We start from the raw sequence: 15,758 nt of genomic DNA on the forward strand, positions 1-15,758 counted from the left end.
CTGTGTGAAGTGCAGGACTTCATTCCCTGAATATGCCAGGCTTGCTACATCAATGCTGAGCAACTGGATCCCCATTTCTACCTTTCTCCCCTACTGCCACAATAACAGCCAAACTCATACCTCAAATAGTTTGAGTAGTAGTATTTGAATTTATTTTGTAAGCATGTCCCAAGTAGAGCTACCTATGGTAAAATTAACAGTTTACTAAGTAGTACTGGTGATTCAAATGGCCATGGAAAGTGCTCTCCGACTTGCAGTTCTCCAGAGCAAAGTTGCATTTTTTTGCCAATGATGTAATGGTGGTTCCTTCAGCAAAATATAACAACATGCACCCATCTTTTAAACACCTACATGCATACATCAGTCCAAATATGACTGATGTGTAAATCATGGAACTTCTCTGCTATCTCACAAAAATTCAGCTAGTTCCAGTGGATTATGAGTGTGAACAAGGCAGGATGGTTACACTGAAACATTGTCCTGTATATGGGCCATAATTGGCTAGGCTATCATTGAGTTCTGTCTTACTCATTTCAAGCACTTAAGCACATTCATAAGCAGCCTCTATTGAGATGGCAGTTTCATTTTGCATAGAATTGCCCCATTTTCATCGATGACTGGACCTATATAATATTGTGCACTCCTAGAACAAATTGGCTTCTCTATTTATAGTATATATCCTCAATGTTTACTGATGTCTTCTAACAGGCCATGCTGGCTTCAAACTCTGGTATCGATTTATCCAGTTTCCATTAAATGTGGAAGGTGTTCTGTTGTCAAAACCATGTTAACCAATATGTTTCTTGACTTCCCAAGAAGTAGATATAGGGATTATGATTTGAGATATATAAGGAATGTATATGAATGAGGATTGGGATGCCATTGGAGAGCTTCAGCATCCAACAGTCATATCTGCCCATGAGGAGCTCAGGGCAGTGTACATACTTCTCACCTCCATTTTATCCATGCAGCTGTACAGTGAAGTAAATTAAGAATGACTGTCACAGGTCAATAAGATATAGTCACAGCTGAGTGGGAATTCAGTTTAGGTCTCCTACGTCCTAATTCACTCTAACCCCTATAAGCTCATATGACAGAAGTGCTACAGAACATGCTAAGAGTATCTTACTTGTATGAGAGTGAAAAGGAGAGTTTTATTGGAAGCCAAATTGCTAACATCTAGCTTCAAAGTGAACCAATGCTTTTAAGAGCTGCAGGACAAGGGAGAAGTTCAACAGACACTGCATGTTGCATCACTGTAATAGGAGCAGCTGTATATTCTGAACTCTTCTTTGTCTCACAGCTGTTAAAAGCTCTCTTCAAGTTAGGAGCCACCAGCCATAGCTCAGGAGCTGCAAAACTGACCAGGCAAAGCTGACTAACTGGTTTATGTTGCAGCATCAATGAAGCATTTGTGCCTTGTGATGTGTGAACCAAGATCTTTTAGTAATTTTATGATGCATATCCACATTTACAAGAACCAATACGTATATAATGGTCTGAATAAAACCTAAGAAGTGGGGGGGGGCATCGGTGCTAATTAGCTTCATCCTAGTTCTTTTTTACACACACTTTCCCCAGGATTTAAGCATATTCCAAAAATGCTGGTTTGCATTACCAGTCAGTGCTCATTTCTGTAGGGATGACATGGTGCTCTCATTGAGTGCAAGTCAAAAAGTGTTCTTAACTGCTGTCTTGTGACTCTTTAGCAATAACCTATACTATTTGTATTAGTAGTGCTTATTAAAGCCTTCTAGATGAACTGCTATCAATGCTTTAATCAGTGTACAAGTCTTCATGGCAGAAGATGCAAGTTACACAAAGAAAAACTGAAATTATAAAGCTAGCATTGCTTCATTTGTCAACAATTTGAGTTATATATGATAGCTTTATTTTACTTTTGAGGTGTATGTGAAACTATTTTGCTTTGTAATGATTAAACTGTTGTATAAATGAAGATGAATGTCACTGAATTCAGAAAGATAAGTTAAATAGGGAAATGCTTTTATCTTCCATTTCAAGAGACCACCTTTCAAGGTTTTTTTGAAAGTCAATGTGCAGGTAACTCTTTTACAGACCTTAGGAAGAATGATACCATTAACACTTGTTAGCCCACAAATTGTAAAAGCAACTTGTCTTCCTCTGCATCACACTGCTTCCTCCAGTCTTATCGCCTAGCAAACTCCCTTTCTCCCGTCTGCAAAGTGAACTGCTATACTTAACATTTAGTGCCATTTTGTCTGGGACTAATGGTGGTGTGAAAGCTGTGGAGCAGATTATAGTATAGTTGATTGTGAGGTTCATACACACATTTACTGCATCCATTTGAAAATGCTAGGAACATGGTTACCCTTCACAGAAGTGATGCACATGCTCTTGAATTTTGTGTGAGTTGCCTTACCTCGAAAGTTGTCACCCTGCAATCTGCCAGCTGCTCTTCAAACTTTTTACATCTTCCCTTTAGAAACCTTTTGTGCCAAATTCTTTTTCTAAAAAATGTGCATGTGTGTATGCACCTGGAAGTCATGGCAACCTCTGGTGACTTACCTCTATTGAGGGCCTGGAGAATATTCAGAGAGGTGGCTGCATAAAGCCTGCCCTCCAGCTCCTGACTATTGCTATTCCAAAGTCCCCATCCAAGTACTTGCCAGAGTTGACCCATTTAGCTTCTGAGATCTGATGAGATTGGGCTTGCCTAAGCTATCCAACTCAACTTGTACAAATTACTGAACAGCTGTTTTAACTTGGAGGAATTTAAGACTGATTTGCTGGCTTTGCAATTGCAGCTACTGGGAGGGAAAGCACCAAAAAATCATATATGTCTTGATCATTGTTTATGAAATCTAATCTCCTAACTGCCCTGTGGCTAATACAGGCTAAGCCAGGAGTGCCGAATTCAATTGTTATGAGGGCTGGATCTTCACCTTATCAGGACGGGCCATGTGTGTCATAAAATGTAATGCCAGGTAGGGGAGATATAAACTTTATAAAACACACACTCACCCTAATCCACCTCACTGGCTTGTTGAGCCTCAGCCAACAGAAGGAAGAGAGGCTTGGCTCAGTAGCTCTGCTGTGCAACTGAGAGAGCCTGGCAAAGCTAGCTCTCCTTCTCCCACTTACTCCCCAAGGGAGGAGCTTTGCTCTGTAGCTCCTGTGCGATTGAGCAAGCCTGGCAAAGCAAGTTGTGATGCAGAAGGAAGCAAGAGAGGGAGAAGAAAGCAGACAACGGTGAGTTGCTTACAGGCCTGATAGGAGCCCTGTGGGGGCCTGATTCAGCCTCCAGGCCACAAGTTTGACACCCCTGGTCTAAGGTATTTTTTTTTAAGGAACAAAGCCAGATGTCCCCCTACCAGGAATAATAAAACATTTTAAATTGTTAAAGATTGCCAGTCATAGCACAACAAAAATTAATCCAGAAGAAATATTTTGATGAATTTCATTATTACTAAAATCTTTACAAAACATTCATTAAAAACACACCACTGGCAAGCTAGTAAACTGTATCTAGTTTATCTGTATGTTTATGCCCTTTGTTTTTTTTCCCATGGTCTTCATTAAAGGTAATTTCCTCACCTATAGATACCACCAGTGTGTCAATATTAAATGTATTACTCTGCACCATTGTTTCTAATAGTGTAACTGCATATTTATCATTTCCATTCTCTAAGGAGCCTGAAAAAGATTTAGGTACAAACAAAACAAAACAAAATAGAACAATGCATGGCGTCATCTCAGTTTATTATTGTACCAATCCTGCAAAGTTGATTAGGAAGTTAGATAAGTCACTTTCCCAAGATAACTGTCTAAACGTGATATGTGAACAGCTTTTCTGACATCCAAACTCAAGGCATCACATGTCATGGTCTGCACAGCAGGGTGCATTCGTTGTTAATATTCCTCATCAGCGGTGCCCTACATGGAATGTTACAGAACCCTATGAGTGAGCTACTTATATCTTCTGCCCGGAGGTGGACAGAATGTATTCTTTGCAGCTTTATTTTAACCTTTCTGCATTTGTTATAGATTTATATGATTAATTCAAATTAATTGGAGGTGTCAGTTAAACCTACTATATGCATTTGAGTGCTAATTGAAGAATACTGCTCACAAAATGACCCCACACTAGCCATTTTAAATTTGTTTAACATAGTGACTGTCTAAATACATCACATTACAGTGTGGGAACTTGGGGAGAATACCCTGTGTCTGTATGTGGAAGCAGTTATGCTACCATACATCACCATTAGATAAGAACACTGCAGACTATAAAGACATAGTAATTTCCAGAGTTCTTGGTTTGTTATAAAAAGCATCACCTCATCTTGTGGTATGGCTAACATTTATTGTGGCATATACTTCCATGGTAGTTTAGAACTAGGGTCTAGATGTTTGTCTGCTAAGCCTAACAATATGTGACTATAATGAACTTGCTCTGTTCTTCCTATCTCCAGCCCCCCTTCCCCTTTTTGTTGTTTCCCTCATGTTAAATTTTAGACCAGAAGCCCCTTAGGGCAGGAATCTATTTTTATGTGATTGTACCATGCACAACTAAGGCAGTATTGAAAAAGTTTTTTAAAAAGCAACAACAATGTATACCACAAGAAATTTGTTGGTATTTAAGGCACCACAAGACTTTCATTGATTTTTCAAAAAAAATATTAATGCAGAGATTGCTTTACACATTTGAGAACATTGCTTATTTTCAAAGCATCAAGAAGTTTAGTATGTAAACTATATTTAAGAAGATTTCATTCTAAGTGCTTCAAACTGTTCTTAATTTGGGTGAAAAGCAAGAACAGCCAACATCTAAGATATTCACCTTCATTCTTCACTATTTTTAAAGGAAATATTTGAACTTTGCTGCAGCAATGAAAGCTGCATTGTATGGTTCCATTTGAAAACTATAATCTGACAACATTCATTATGCAGGAAGATATCACTGAGGCTGACCAACACTGATATTTATTCTGTGCCTCCTCTTCCAGAGTAGTCTCAAATGTTGAATCAACAGCACTCCTTGAATACATTCATTTGGAAAAATAGGCAGCTGTATAATTCAGGTATTCCTTGGGTTCAAAATAAATGGAGCATCTCAGTAATGTAAGAACCTGCTTTTTGGAGGGTAACATCCATCCTTACTAGTTTCTATAGTATACTATATACCCTATAGAAACTAATCTTACTAGTATAGATTAGTTTCTATAGGGTGCTTTATTGTAATCATGAGAAAACATTGCCAGCATTCAATTCTAACCTAATTTAGTAGGCACTTTACATGGGTTGTAAAGAAGTTAGAAAGATACATAAATATAACTGGAATGTGTCTTGTCAGTCAATCTTAAATTACAGATGTGCATCACATTGCATAGAAACTGAACATATTCAAAAAATATGCAGTGACATTTTGCTGATTCTGCCTCACAGATATCATGATTCTCTGGCTCTGGTCAACAACTATAGCAAGTTTCCTAGAAGGCTACCTTGAGAAGGCAATGAAGGGTGGTGGGTCAGTAGCTTAAAACACAACCCTTCTGTAACCTCGTAGCAAGTTTTATTATAACAAGTACTACTGCTGCTATTCCATTTTCACCTCTACTTTGGTAACTGAGTAACCTGTAGAATCTTTCGGGGTCCTGGATTTGGCCCAGGGGACACTGATTACTGATCTCTGTTGCTAAGCACAGAGTGTCAGCATATGGCCTAGTATATTCTGTACTCCATAACTGCCATTAATCAATAAAATTAATTAGCTACAACTTGTATTTTATATTAAGTAACATTCTGAAGTATTCAAGAAACATGCAAAATATGTTAATATGGAGACGGAAGTGGTTGACAGGTTCATATTTAGCTAAGGTGAAGACTGATCTTACAGACTGCTCATATGGGCTTACTTTTCATGCAAGTAATCCTATTCACTGGATAGTGTATTGAGAAGAGATAAAAAGGACTTGCAAATATGCCTCTTATGAAGAATTTTTGAATGTATTTAAATGCTTATCTGAAAAACACTTCTCAACGTCAGTAAAATGTATAGCTTTGCTTTCAAACTTAAGAGAATATTGTGTGCAATGAATATGTTCAGCTGTTACTATTACATCTTCCTGTAACATTTTTTAAACATGTATATATGCCAGAACAAGTGTTATATTAAATTGTAATATGGGGGAACAACTATTTTTAAAATGAAGGCATTAATACAGTATTCTACATTAATAACTGCAAATATACATTTACTGTTTTGTACATTTACAACAGACTCTCTGCTGCTTGACAGTGTTCCCAAACATTGCTCTGTGCAGTAATCCACAGTAAAGAGTTGATATCTGGACACAGCTTCTTGTACAAATTATTTTTACAATTATCTGAATATATATCAAACTGCAGCACTGGTAACCAGAGCTATAAAAGCACTGGCATTAAGATTAGTGGTTTTATTATTTCCAATTAGAAGTATTATACAGTTGTGATAGTTGTATTATGCAGTTGTGATAGAGTAATAGTTTTCAAACTACTTCCTTAGAAATACTCCCATTATAAAACACTGGCAGTACTTTATACTTTCTTATCTTATATGAAATTCTCCTACGGTGGTGGCCAAATGGAGCTCTCATATTAGCTTACAGGTGCATTCTATGCACACAACAAATAATTGGCCCATCACAGCTCAGTCAGCGTCTCTGGCCCCCTATTTGCTGACTCCTCTGCCTTGCCTACTGCAGGCCCAGTAATGTTGAACAAACAATCAAAATAGTCTTACCTCAGAGACAGACACATTTCCAATGCTCCTCTGTGTCGCCTCTGTCAACCAGCCTCAGAAAGGACAGCCACTCTACTGTGGCCTCACAAAGGTATTGCAGCTGCCTCTGGCAACAGACCTCTGTCTTTCCTGCCTCTTTCCCATCACTCCCTCTCTCCCTCCTCCTCTCAGCCTCACCCCAGGCCAGACAAGGATTGTCTGGAGTTCAGTTGTGATCCCAGGAGATCTTCAGACACCATCTGGAGGTTAGCGACCCTAGGCCTGCTTGGTTGCGCCTGTTCAACAGCAGCCCCCCTATGACAGACAGTGCTGCAGAGGGTTTCAGAGGGTCCGCCAGACCCAGGTTCTTGCTATGGAAGCTGACTGGGTGATTTTTGACTACTTACAGACTTTCAGCCTAACCTACCTCACAGGGTTGTTGTACAGATCAAAAGAGGGAGAGGAGAATGATGTAAGCTGCTTTGGTCCCCTCTCTCCATTGTGGAGAAAGACTGCCCTTTTCCTAGGTAGAGACTGCAAGGAGGAGGGAACAGATGGAAAGCTGAAGTCAGATCTATTCCCCTTCAGAAAACAGACACTCTGTGGTATACCATAGCACAACCAAGCCAGGCAAAACACACCAAATCATGCCACAAGCACACGCTGATGCTAAATGCCACAAGGCTGATTATGACAGGAAAGGGTGGTAAAAATGCACTGCAAACAAAAGGAATGCTGAGCTTCAACATCTCATACCCCCCCAAACTCATAATTATTCTTCCTTATCTGCATTCTGGGCCTCTTTCAGGGGTTTCAACCACCACAGACAATCACACACATACGTGGGGGGTGCCAGCATCTGTTTCAGCTACTCCATCTAAGCTGTGGAGTCTTGTGAGCAAAAATTCTACTTTGTGAGTTACTGCCATTAAAAGTTGTGAGCTACTGCATAAATTAGTGTGCTCTGGGGCCATTTTTCCTAAACTAAGACAAAAATGTGTGAGCCAGAGGCTAAAAAAATTGTGAGCTAGCTCACATTAACTCATCTTAGAGGGAGCACTGCAAAGGTGGGTGGGAAGACAGCAAAAGTGCAAGTGAGTTAATGTCATGGGTGGGGAGGGGTACCATAGTAGCACGCCAAGGGTGCAAGCGTAGTTGTGAGGAAGAGGTGGTTGGGGGTGCATGATATTAGGATGGGTTGGGGGTGGGAAGACACCAAGGATGGGGGTGGAGTTAATGCCTTGACTTGGGTGGGTGGATGCGAAGACAGCAAGAGTGCGGGGGGGGGGGCACTCGCCCAGAGCCTCTTTCTAGAGCCTGTTGTATTTTTCTTCACAATGTTGTATTTTTCTTCCTATTATGAAATAGTCTAATCATATGCGTATTTATTCTGAAGTAGTTCCTACCTCTGAGCTGACAAAGGGTGACAAGGATGAAAAGCTAACTGCAGTTTCTCAGATTAACAATCCAATGAGCAGTCTGTCTCAGGGTCACTGGTTATTGTTAGGACAATGGGTAGAGAGCTAGACGTTATGAAGATTTTAAAAAACAAAATTGGAATGTTGGATAGATACTGCATTTGGTTAGATTACAGTTGTCAGAGTTCAGGTAGGGCCTGAAGATCTCCCAGAATTACACTTGATCTCCAGACCACAGACATTAGTTCCTTGGAGAAAATGCCTACTTTGGAGGGTAAACTGTGGCATTATACCTTGCTGAGGTCTCTCTCCTCCCCAAGAAGAAGAAGATATTGGATTTATATCCCGCCCTCCACTCTGAAGAGTCTCAGAGCGGCTCACAATCTCCTTTACCTTCCTCCCCCACAACAGACACCCTGTGAGGTGGGTGGGGCTGGAGAGGGCTCTCACAGCAGCTGCCCTTTCAAGGACAACCTCTGCCAGAGCTGTGGCTGACCCAAGGCCATGCTAGCAGGTGCAAGTGGAGGAGTGGGGAATCAAACCCGGTTCTTCCAGATAAGAGTCCGCACACGCCCTACCCTCCCTAGCCTCCACCCTCCCAAGTATTTGGGAATCAAACCTGGTATTTGGGAATCAAACCTGGTTCTTCCAGATAAGAGTCCGCACACGCCCTACCCTCCCTAGCCTCTACCCTCCCAAGCCCTACCCTCCCTAGCCTCCACCCTCTAAAAATCTCCCAAGTATTTTCCAGCCTAGAATAGGCAACCCTAGGCATAGGCGTAAACTACGTGGGGGCTTGGAGGCTGGAGCCCCCCCCCCCCGGATTTTCCTGGCGGAGCAACCAACACAGGACTAGGGGCTTCAAAGGCATGAATGGAGTGATACAGGCTATGTGTGATTTTCCCTCTGAGCTGCAAAGTATGTAATGACTTTACAACTTTAGCTTCTTAAAAATGCTAATTGAGCTAAAACGGACACAAATTAGAGGGATGGTGTCAATTACATTGGCAGACCTAAGTCAAGGGGGTGAGGAGATCTGGTAACTTTCTTTCCTGGCATAGCTCTCGCAGCACACGAGATACAGACCTCTCTGAGATCTAGCAAAGTGACTTTTTTTCCATCCATACAGCCGATCGAGAGTGTTGAAGGACTCTTGATATTGTAAGGTAATTGAGATCTGCAAAAGTTTTCACTTGTATCTTTGGATTAATTACTAAAGTATTGATATCCAGCACAAATCAATCCTTATAAGTTTGGTGTCTGTTGGAAAATAAAGCCTGGCTGGTTACACTCACTTTTAATGTACCAATAGTCAGACTGCAGGCTCTCTTTGGTGGATTCAAAATACTTGCTTGGTTCCAATTTACATTTGGAGGGAAAGTGAGATTGAGTGTGGGTGGACATGAAGATCAGAGGCCTTTACGAACAAAATTTGAGGCCAATGGCACCTTTAAGAACCAACCAAGTTTTATTCTGGGCATCAGCTTTTGTGTGCATGTACAGTTTCATGTAGATTGCACACACATTTCATCTGATGTGAGCCTTTTTTTGCTATTAAGCATTGATCTTATTTGTTTTGCTGCTGTTGGTTTTATGATGTGAGCCATCCTGAGCCCATTTTGTGGGTAGGGCAAGATATGTTGAATACATGAAATGAAATGAAAGTTTGATTTCTGAGTATAAGTGAAAACTGAATGATTTAGATATCAACAGCAGCTGTAAACAGTAGCATATACTGAACCCAACATGTAGTTGATGACAGCCAGTTTGGTGCAGTAGTTAAGTGTGCGGACTCTTATCTGGGAGAACCAGGTTTGATCCCCCACTCCTCCACTTGTAGCTGCTGGAATGGCCTTGGGTCAATCATCATTTTTGTAGTTGTCCTTGAAAGGGCAGTTGCTGTAAGAGCTCTCTTAGCCCAATACTACCGCACAGGGTGTCTGTTGGGGGGGGCAGTTAAAGGAGATTGTGAGCCACTCTGATTCAGAATATAGGGCGGGATATAAATCCAATAATATCCTCCTCCTCCTCCTTCTTCCTCCTCATCTCAATTTATACCCCATCCTATCCCCTAGCAAAAAAACACACCCATGCCTCATGTCAGAGAAATATTTGTGTGTGTATGTGTAAAATTCCAGAAACTGGAGTGTCTGAAAAAATATCAAAAATAAGAAGGCACTGTGAAGGGGGCTATAGACACCACCTTGTTGGTGTTAAAGGTGTCACTGGGCTCCAACTCAGTTCTCACATTAGTTGACTGCTTTATTATCTGTAAGAGCCCCGTGGCGCAGAGTGGTAAAGCTGCAGTACTGCAATCTGAGCTCCCTGCTCACAACTTGAGTTCGATCCCAGCAGAAGCTGGGTTCAGGTAGCTGGCTCCAGGTCGACTCAGCCTTCCATCCTTCCAAGGTCGGTAAAATGAGTACCCAGCTGGCTGGGGGGAAAGTGTAGATGACTGGGGAAGGCAATGGCAAATCACCCTGTAAAAACGTTGTGAAAGCAACATCACCCCAGAGTCGGAAACCACTGGTGCTTGCACAGGGGACTACCTTTACCTACCTTTACCTTATTATCTGTAGACCAATTTACTGTGATTTACACATCTTACCCAATGTGTTATTCCAATCTTAGCTGGATTTATTGTTCAGTTACTTACCTCTCCTTTCTTACCTATATGTAATACTATATGTAAAACCTGTTTCAGCGAATCTTAAGGAGTGGACATACGAAGCTTCTCAGTTGTACCCATAATGGAACTGAAACCTCAAACCTTATTCCCATATTTTTTTTGTTAACTCTTGTGTTTGCATGCTAATTTTATGCAATTCACAGATCTTTCTCACATCCAGTCTCAGCTGTAATCAGCTATAATCACCCAGTATTTTATGCATCTTGGCTTTTCTAACAACCACCCAACCCCCATAAGGGCTGAGGAAACTGTTTTCAACGTATCTGACGAAGTGTGCTAGCACAGGATAGCTTATACCCAGAATAAAACTTAAGTCTTAAAGGTGTTACTGGACTCAAACTTTGTTCAACTAGTTAATGATTGGAGAAGAAATTGGGGGTGGGGGTGGGGGGTGGAGAATAACACTGTATTGCTATGTTGCATACATATTGCTATAGTATTTGGGGGTTCTTTTGGCAGATAGATATTTTGTGTCTTCTTCAAGCCAGTGATTGTTTACATTCATCTAAATGGATGCTGAACCAGATCCTTTTGAAAATTAATGGCCCCAGCAAGCCTATTCTTTTTTTTCAAAATGACTACACTCTTAAAGACTTGGTCAAGTAGGTGTGTATTGAGAATTGTTCACCACCTAGGCATAGGGTTGCCACTCCCGTTAGGGGCAGGGGATCCCCCAGTTTGGAGCCCCCCCACCCCGTGCTTCAGGGTCATCAGAAAACAATGGGGGGAAGGGAAATGTTCCCCTAAAGCTTTTCTGTATTGCCTTCTACTGTCAAAATTGTGACCATTAGTTTGTCCTATGCACATGATATGTATATTTGCAGATCTTAACATGACTATTCTAAAACTGAATTTCAAAAACAGGACACCGCAAGAGACCTGAGATACCGCTATAACCACTGGCCAACTCTCACCTTTTTCTAGGTTTGGCCTGGTCCATGGGCATTGTTGGGGGGGGGGGTGCTCCCTAAATTTATGGGGAGGAGCTTCTCCATAAATTCATAGGTAGTGATAATGGAGGCACCTCCCTGTGATGTCACTGGATCAAATGTCTCTGGCTGGGCCCCAGCCTCCCCACCACCAGGAAATTGAAAAGTCTACACCCCTGATCCGAGGTTAGATATAAGCATCACATTTCTGAGGAGAATCAAGTGTTCACTTTGATATGTGCAGCCACAAATGTTGCCTTTCTACAAATACGTTTTCTCTTGACAATTTGGGTGGGGAGGGTGTTGCAGTGACCTTATCAACAGCACATGAAGCAGGAATTCCCAATTCTCTGAAACAGGTGATAGCATTGCCCTTTTTGTATAAATTCCATTCAGGTTTTTCTCCATTGTACCCCCTAGGATTGCCAGCCTCCAGGTGGGGTCTGGAGATCTCCCAGTTTTACAACTGATCTCTAGATGGCAGAAATCAGCTTCCCTGGAGAAAATGGCTGCTTTGAAGGGTGGGGTCTATGGCATTTTACCATGCTGAGGGCCCTCCCCTCCCCAAACCCTGCTCTCTCCCAAATCCACCCCCAAATTCTCCAGGTATTTTCCAACACGGACCTGACAACCCTATACCCCTAGCACCCAGCAGACCCAAGCAGAAGCAGCCAATTATAGGTCTCCTGCTTTGTCCTGACAGGAAAGAATGAAACTCCATAGATCAGCACAGCAACCATTAATACCATCATCATAGTTTATCTGAGAGCTTTCCAGAACCATTGAGCTTGGTGGAGGTTAGCTTTATAGCGAAGGTCCCCAGTGTGGTCCCCATGGATGCCATGTTGTCCACCACCTTTCCTGGTCCCCACCAAATGCTTTCAGAAAGTAGACGGATAGCGATGGGGCTTTTGCCCAACAGGCCTTCTGACTGGCTGTCCAGATTATTTATTTATTTATTTTAGTATTTTTCTATTCCGCCCATTCCCTGTAGGGCTCAGGGTGGAGTACAACATATGATAAAATAATAAAATACAATAAAAACATTCTATAAACAGACAATTCAACAGCACTCAGATTACCATGTCATCACATATTGCCCAGCCTAGCCGTCTCACATCGTGGCAGTTTTTAAAAATTAAAAAAGCATCTTGTTAAACAACAATTTGTGACGTACAAAAATGGAATGACAAGATTGCCATGGGAAACAATAGGAAAGGCTTGAAGACCCACTGGAAATAATGAGTCAAGAATGCTAATTGACTTGCATGGGTTCCACTGAAACACATTACAGCCAAAAAAAAAAAAGTTGCATAGAAAAAAAATACGAAATTGAATTTTCATTAAAGCCTCTGGGCCCAGTTAGATTACATGGAACTGGGATGACAGGCCCCAAAGTGGAATGACAGTTCTTGGGGGTAGCTGAAATGTTCTGGGACTGGAATGACAGCCCCTAGAGTAGAATGACAGTCGCTAGAAGCAGCAGGAGTGCTCTAGGACTGGAATGACAACCTATGGAAGTAGTAGGAGTGATCTGGGACTGGAACGACAGGCCCCAGAATGGAATGACAGCCCCTAGGGGTAGCAGGAGTAATCTGGGACTGGAATGACAGGGCCCACAGTGGATGACAGCCCCTGGAAGTAGCAGGAGTGATCTGGGACTAGAATGACAAGCCCCAGAGTAACTAGCACAAGCATTCTCGGACCGGAATGGTCTCAGAGTGGAATGATGGTCTCCAGTAATAGAAGAAGACGACGATGACATTGGATTTATATCCCGCCTTCCACTCAGAGTCTCAGAGCGGCTCACAATCCCCTTTACCTTCCTCCCCCACAACAGACGCCCTGTGAGGTGGGTGGGGCTAAGAGGACTCTCACAGCAGCTGCCCTTTCAAGAACCTCTGCCAGAGCTATGGCTGACCCAAGACCATTCCAGCAGGTGCGAGTGGAGGAGTGGGGACTCAAACCTGGTTCTGCCAGATAAGAGTCTGCATACTTAACCACTACACCAAATTGGCTCTGTGCTCTGCGGCTGGAATGGCAGCCCCCAGAGTGGAAAGAATAGAACAGAATCAGTGCTCTGGGACTGGGATGACTGCCCCAAGAGTGGAATGATAGATCTTGGGAGCAGAGTCAGTGCTTTGCAACTGGGATCACAAACTGCAGAATGGAATTAAATGAAAATATTTTACATTTCAAGTAATATTTCTGGAAGGTGTGTAACTATCACCAAATCAGCTCCACCTCTATAATTATTCAACCTGTCAATTCCTCAGTACAAATTCATGAGACTGATTTGAGCTGTTGTCATAGAATCATAACACTCCTGCTACTCTCAGGGACTGTCATTCTAGTCCCAGAACACTCCTACTACCCCTAGGGGCTGTTATTCTACTCTGGGGCCTGTCATTTCAGTCCCAGATCACTCCTGCTACTTCCAGGAGCTGTCATTACACTCTGGGGACTGTCATTGAAGTCCTAGAACACTGCAGCTACCCCCAGGGGCTATCATTTCACTCTGGGGCCTGTCATTCCAATCCCAGAACAATTCTGATATCCGCCAGGACTGTAATTCCACTCTGGGGCCTGTTATTCCAGTCCCAAAACCCACCTGCTACCCCAAGAAGCTGTCATTCCATTCTGGGGCCTATCATTCTAGTCCCACAACACTTCTGCTACTTCTAGGGATTGATGTTCCACTCCTGGGGCTGTCATTCTAGTTCAAGAACACTTCTAGTACTTCAGGGGGCTGCTATTCCATTCTGGGACCTGTCATGCCAGCAGGACCGGATCTACGTTTTTTTGAAGGGGGGGCAAAATTAAAAAATGGCACCCCCCCTTATGGGCCATTCTATCTTATGGTCCCATATAATACAATGGACTCAATACCCAATTTGGCGCCCCCCCCCCCCCCGCCGTCAGCGCCCGGGGCAAGCATCTCCCTCTGCTCCCCCCTAGATCCGGCCCTGCATGCCAGTCCCAAGATGCACTTGCTACCTACAGGGGCTCTCATTCCACTCTGGGCCTGTCATTCCACTCCCAGAGCATACCTGCTTCTCCTAGCAACTGTCATTCCACCCTGGGGGCTGTCATTCCAGTCCCAGAACACACCTGTTACACCCGGGGAATTGTAATTTCACTCTGGGGAATTCCACTCATTCCAGTTCTTATTTCCAGTAGGCCTTCAAGCCTCTCCCATTGTTTCCAATGGGCAATCCTATCATTCCTTTTAGTACATCCCCAGAAATTCTGTCTGAAATACTGAAGAGATACAATCAATACATAACCCTACCCTTTGACTTTTCATGGTTGGTTTTGCTTCCTGCACCAGCCATGTGATGATTGTGCACACCACTCTCTGTCAGAGTTCCAAAGGTGTCATAGGCTCAAAAAGGTTGGGGATTCCTGTTTTAGTAAATCCAATTATTAATATATTGTTATCTTACTCTTCCATAAAAGATAGATTCTCATGTGGTTTGCCACTCAGGCTGTTTACAGGGCCAGGCCTAAGCTGGGTTCTTATCCAAACTGGCTTCTTCTCATCTAAAATATGAGAGAAAATCTGCATCTATTAAAAGGCTTCGTCTTTTTATTCTGGAACATGTAGGCGGCTCACAAAGAGCGAAACCGCGGAAACTCACATACAAAAGGTAGCAAGTACTATTATTGTGGTCCCCTGAACACCCCCGTGTGCTTTTTACAGCTCTACGTCGTGCACAAATTCAACAAGTGAAGCCTTTCTCGGTCTAAAGATGCATTCCTTTCTAACGCCAGCCAGCGAGCCAGGCAGCCCCCACAGGAAAGCTCAGCGGCTTTATTACGGCAAAGCTCGTGAGCCTCCTCGCTGAAAACCACCCCTTCCGATAAGCCCCGTAGGCCGCTTCTCCGCGCCTCCTCGGAGGCGTATCGCGCTCTGCAGCTGAGCTGGCCCAGCACAAACCCGGAGACTTCCCTGAAAGCTCTGACGGAGGCTCCAGCAG

General features: G+C 42.8%; 1 protein-coding gene across 1 annotated transcript in view; it reads left to right on the forward strand.

The window, feature by feature from the left end:
* The window catches only part of NME5 (NME/NM23 family member 5), a 130,413-nt gene that overhangs the window by 48,675 nt on the left and 65,980 nt on the right, over positions 1-15,758 (forward strand). The window lies entirely within an intron of this gene.

The sequence above is a fragment of the Heteronotia binoei genome, chromosome 5 (genome assembly GCF_032191835.1).
Source record: "Heteronotia binoei isolate CCM8104 ecotype False Entrance Well chromosome 5, APGP_CSIRO_Hbin_v1, whole genome shotgun sequence".
In the NCBI taxonomy this organism is placed as follows: Eukaryota; Metazoa; Chordata; class Lepidosauria; order Squamata; family Gekkonidae; genus Heteronotia; species Heteronotia binoei.